This window comes from Bactrocera oleae, chromosome X, assembly GCF_042242935.1.
Source record: "Bactrocera oleae isolate idBacOlea1 chromosome X, idBacOlea1, whole genome shotgun sequence".
Lineage (NCBI taxonomy): Eukaryota > Metazoa > Arthropoda > Insecta > Diptera > Tephritidae > Bactrocera > Bactrocera oleae.
This window is the reverse complement of record NC_091541.1, coordinates 22,008,335-22,014,552: the sequence shown is the minus strand read 5'-3', so window position 1 is coordinate 22,014,552 and position 6,218 is coordinate 22,008,335. Positions and strand designations below refer to the sequence as shown.

Sequence of the window (6,218 nt, the reverse complement as noted above, 5' to 3'; positions counted from 1 at the left end):
AATTTTTGACTTTACAATTGACTCGAATTTTTGGATTTTTGATTTGATTCAAAGTCAATTAATCATTGCTAAAAGTCGATTCTCAAGTCGTCTTTTTTAAAATACACTAACTATTTAAGTTCTGGTCAAAGATATTTGTTAAGTTCTATTTGACGTATTTCTTTATTGTTATAATAAGTTATTATATTCATTTATTCATAGTTGACAAATTATATTTGAAGAATTCACACAAAAGTATTTAATATTTTTATAAAATATTTATTCTTTGTAAAAATTGTGCGGAGAATGGAAACGAAAATTAGTTTGTAGTACTCAAGTTAGGTTAGTTATGGCAATTTATTTGTTTTTGAATAATGGCGTTTTGAGGGCGTGAAAGTGGTCCAATTACGCCCATCTGCAATACCAACCGTCTCACGGTACTAAGAAACATGTCTACCAAGTTTTATAAAGATATCTCAATTTTTACTCAAGTTAGAGCTTGCACGGACGGACGGACGGACAGACAGTCACCCGGATTTCAACTCGTCTCTTCATTCTGATCATTTATATATACATAACCCTATATCTAACTCGATTAGTTTTAGGTGATACAAACAACCGTTAGGTGAACAAAACTATTATACTCTGTAGCAACAGGTTGCGAAAGTATAAAAAATATTAGTTTAGAGTTTAATAAGGTATCCATATGACATAGAAATTTAAAAAGATAATTTAAGATTCCCACATGTCTTTGCTAATTGATCTTAGAAACACGAGTTCATTCAAATACTGAGGTGATAGATGAATCCTCAATTGATCAGCCATGAGACGAGCATGGAAAACCTTCTTCTTCTTCTTTCACAGGGTACAGAAGTTACTACAATCGATAGAAATTTCCTCGATACACTCCATAATCGAGGATACTTGTGTTCAATTGATTCCCAAAAACAAGTGGATTAGAGCATTGTTGTCGTGCCATCACTGGACGATTTAAATACTGACGCGACGGTATCGGTAATCCTCCCGCTTCATCAGTATCTGCTTGGGACTGGTTGCGCATTTTCGTCTTTTTAAGATTCTTGGGCTTCAATAACTGGAGTAAATCAAAAGGTATTACAGGAGAATCCGTTGCCTTTAATGCTAACTTTCTCTCAATCCACACCAGATAACTCACCAACGTCAGTGACTGCACGGGCAGATTCTCGAATACTATAGAAGGCTCACCGATTCAATGTTTACATATTTATTTTCAATTTCTTGAGTGAGTTTGTTTTGTAATTGTCGCCCTGTCACAGTGTCTGACTTAAAATCTTCAGGTTTTTGTAAAATATAAATTTTATTGTCATTAAAACAATTAAAAAAATCAACAATCAAAATAATTTGAATGTAACTTATTTTTTTAAGACCAGCAATCAAGGGATACATTTACTTAATGTAACATTTTTTTCGGAGCAAACTTCTTGCGTAACTCTCCAAAGAGGACTTAAAACATTACATCGCGAATTTCAGTTAAAGATTCGAGCTCATCTCCTGTTATCATATTAGGAGGCTTACCTTTTGACGATTTGTCCAATTTAATCTGAAGAAGTACATTTCCAACAAGGGCAAGTACAATAAAACGATTAACCATTTCATAACATTAATTCCATCTTGTTTTTACTTCTTGTATTAGTATAAGACGCTTTACTTCTGGTAACTTGTTTTGTAAGGTCAACAACTCAGTTGTAGCTGTAAAAGTAGTAAAATTTTACGATGTTTTTAGCTTTTGTCAGCAGATCTCTTAATGTTTTTTGCTCAGTAGTTTTGTCAGGCTCTAAAATTACTGAATCATCGATAATATCGTCTTTGTTGCATTAAGCAACTTTTCGAAACTAAAATAAAATATATGTTAAAAATAAACTGAAAAAAATAGAGATTAAATGAATTGTATTAAAATGAATTATAAATGTTTTATGCTATAAAAATACTTACCTTTATTATACAGAACACATTATCCATTACAATAATCTTTTACAATGAATTAACGAAACTGTTGAAATATACTTATACTTACCCCTTGTCTAATACATACTTACCACTAGTTTAAGCCGTTAGGTTAAGGTTTAGGCTAAATTATAATATACGTATATTTCTATTGTAATAAAACCACATTCGCGAACGCACGTCTTTTGACTTAACCGGATATTTTCATTTCTTTTAGGCACAGGCAATTGGCAGTTTTTATTTAAGTTGCGCATCCCAACATATTACTTAGGACTTAGTGCGTGCTTAAGATTTAAAGTTGTTTAAATGAGTTTAAACTCCCTCCTCCAAGTGCACCACTCTACTCGGGAAAAACTGACACACCCTAATGAAACACACCACACCTGTGAACACTCAAGGAATTTCACCGCACACAACGACACCACCACACTCTGCCTCTGAGAACAACATGCACGAAGACACCTAACAAAAAAGGACGGGATCATCGCCATCTATTCGTTAGCACACTGCGCCGCGTAAACAACACATTCGTTTCGTTTTATTAACACATCAATACGAAATCGATCAAGAGCGTTATAATTCGCTTCGATCCTGTAACCGTCAACTGCCATCATTTCGTTCGACATCAGTTCTACACGGCTATATTTATCATTATTAACACGCTTATATCAGAGAACTTAGAAACAATGAGAAGGTGCAAATTGAATTTTGTATGATGCTCGATTGGTTTGCTGAAAAATTGAGATCAAGGAGTTCACCACTTTCTGTATAGTTTTGCTGTTATTTAACAGAAATGAGAATTTTAACAACGTTCTCTGACAAATTACGTATCTCCCAATATAAAGAGAAAAATGAAATGAAATGAATGAGAAATCAAGAAATACAAATGCCACTTCACATATGCATGATTATTTTTTGCCATATAAACGATTTTTATGATGAAAAATTATTATTTTTTTGCACAAATGCTACATTGATAAAATGTGAAAGATTATGCAAAAAATGATATTTTACTAATTTCATAATTTTCTAATTTCAATTTTTACAGAATTAATAATTTATGTATGTACATCAATATGTTATATTATATAATATAATAATATATTATCAATTATCAATAAATACATGTGAGCGCACTGCTCTATATGTAAGTATGTATGTACAAATATGCATATGACATTGCAAAATAAGTAATACATACGCAAATCCACATATATACATATATATGCGTACAAATGTAAGTATGTGAGCCAATAGAAAAAATACAAACATTGTTGTACAAAAAAAGTTCTCTGGCTGAGCATTGTATGAAAATTATGCTCAGAAGTTGGCATTGATATTACAGCCGCATGTTAGCTTATATTTTTATACGTTTATATGCAATCATATTCATAGATATGAAATTCGTTTCTGAATATCTATGATATCATGAAAAATGTATTACATTTTAATTAAAATATGCTACTTCAAAGGAATATTTGCAGTTGCTTTTTAGATATTGCTTATGTTTGATATTATGAAATGCTTTCATATAAGTACATACATATATATATATATGTATGCATATGTATGTATCTGTTATATTTTACTATATACATACATACATAAGTATATAACACACTATCATAATATCTTAAAAATCTTAATATATTTAAATAGTAATATATGCAAATCACACCTTTCATGATTTAAAGCTTACATACATACATATGTATGTACTTATGTAAGTAAAATTCAAATTCAAATCAAGTTATTATCATTTATCAGTAATAACATTTGCGCGCACTGCTCTATATGTACATACATACATATGTGCTTATGACATTGCCACACAAATAATGGATACACAAACCTACATTCATATATTCGTACACATGTAAATATGTCACCCGCAAAAACTACAAACATTGTTCTACAAAAACAACAATCGTCACAAGTCAATATGTCAGCCAAATAGGCGAAGCCCAAATTTATAGTAAATTACACAACAACAACATTTTCATTCATGAACGCAGGCGTACTTTTAACAAGCAACCTCGCTTCATTCATAAAAACAGATACCCTCACATCCCCCCGAGCATGCTTTTGCCTACAAGCGTCTTTTCACGACGATGGCAAAAGCTAAAAATCATAAATTGAACAAATTTCTGATATTTCCTCTAGAAGGGAAAAGTGACAACCCCTCAAATATGAGTATTAAAATATTTTAGAATAAAAGTGACAACATAGTATATTTGTCGATTAACAATTCAAGAAACTTTTTAAAGAAAATATTCAATATTCCTCTGATTTATGTATACAGTAAACCCCGGTTAAGTATCACTCCTCCAATCCCTCTTATCTGCCGGTGTCTTGCTGCATCTTAATTTTTTTTTTCTTAATTTTTTAAAGAAAACGGTAATTTTTTTTAAATAAATAGAAATAATTTTTTTTGGTACCACTCGCTTAAGTACCACAATCGCTTATGTACTACAAAGCACAAAAAATCTGCATCTTTGGTTTTGGCACTTAACCGGGATTGACTGTATTTGTCGAAGAATGTACGTAAGTACGTTCGAATTTTTTGTACACACATCTGCCCGTATATATGCACATGACTTGTTGACTTTGTTTCCATTTACGCATGCCACGTTGTATATGAATAGGGGTTGATTTTGCACTTGCCCATATGCCATGTATGTTTATAAGAGTGTGTATGGCACATCTCGGATTTTCTACCAACAACACAATGTTGTGACGCTTTGTCGTCGCGTCAGTCCTTCGACAGATTGACTCTTTGACATAAAAGCAAAAAACGTGTCAACGGAGATTTCACATGAAGTAATGAGTGTACATATCTACATACAAATACATACAAATGTGTAAACGACATAATATATGTATGTCCTGTTGCACATTTGCTTCTACGCCAGTCAAATTTCTATAGGAAAATCAACTGAAATTAATATTGAAATAAAATAGACTTTTGAGCAACAATATATTTTTTAAAATTTTATTAAAAATAATATAGAAAGAATACATGTTTATATAAACATAAATTTAATTAATTTAAATTTATAAAAAATCTGGAATGAAAAATAAAAAGAAAATTTTGTATATTAGAAAAATATATAAATTTATTAATAGTATATAATTTTAATAAAACACGACTATCTGCCCATACGTTTTTTTAACCGCCAGCAAACTCCACTGCGATGACGCACTGTCTCCGTCATCCTCGGTTTTTATATGCAAAACCGGAAGAGCTTCATTTATAATTTTACTTGATGAAATGTCATCTTTGTGAAAGTGTCTTTCACATATATATAAATTTTTTCCGATTGGCAACTGTAGATTACAGGCCCTTGCCCAATTATTTCGAGCAACTTCCGTTTGAGGAAAACGGAAGAGCTTCCTGCTCTCCCAACCGGCACAGTTGCGAACACAGCAACTTTTTGATACAGGTGCCGGTTGAAATAAATGGGTAGGGGCCTCATCTAAAAAAGATTAATTAATTACATAAAAATATTATTATTGCTATATACCCACATAACTATATAAAATAATACATAACTATATAAAAAATTATTAAAAATTTGTGAGAGTATAAAATGCTCGGTTACACCCGAACTTAACCCTTCCATACTTATTTTTTTTTTTAATATTATAGGGTAGATTTATTAATTTGTTACAAGAATTTTCAAATTCAATTTATTTAATTTTTTTTCATCCCTAATGTGTGCTAAACACAATTAAATGGGCACCCACAAGCAAAGCACGAAACATGCACACAAAATTACATGAACCCCCACAAGCATGGAAAAAAACACACACACAAACTAGAGAACATACAAGAATTTTCACCTTATTGTTCTCTGCGCACACTTATATGGGCACCCATAAAGAAACAACAAAACACACACAATTAATAGTAAATAAAAGCATTTGAACTTACCCAGCTTCAATGTTGGCACCGCACACTTTTTTAATTTCTTTTGGCCAATTGCCTCTTTTTCGAAGTGTTTCTCACAAATGAATGAGAAGGTGGTTGGAAAGTGGTCAGAGGGAGAAATTTTCAAATTCTCCTTCCACTTTTCAGCCAGCTCCCTTTCATTTGGGAAACCAAACAATCGAAGTACCCCGCCGCTGGTACTTTCACAACCGCGAACACGACACTTCCTAATTTTAGGCATATTTCCTCTATGCTCTATATATTCACTTATTAAAACAATTTAAGAAACGGACGAACAATTTAAGAAAAAATCAAACCGCACCGC

The 6,218-nt window shown here is 31.8% G+C and overlaps 1 pseudogene; it reads right to left on the bottom strand.

Moving 5' to 3' along the window:
• Window positions 1-684: 684 nt before the first annotated feature.
• On the bottom strand, window positions 685-1,624 carry LOC138858023 (uncharacterized; annotated as a pseudogene).
• Window positions 1,625-6,218: the final 4,594 nt, after the last annotated feature.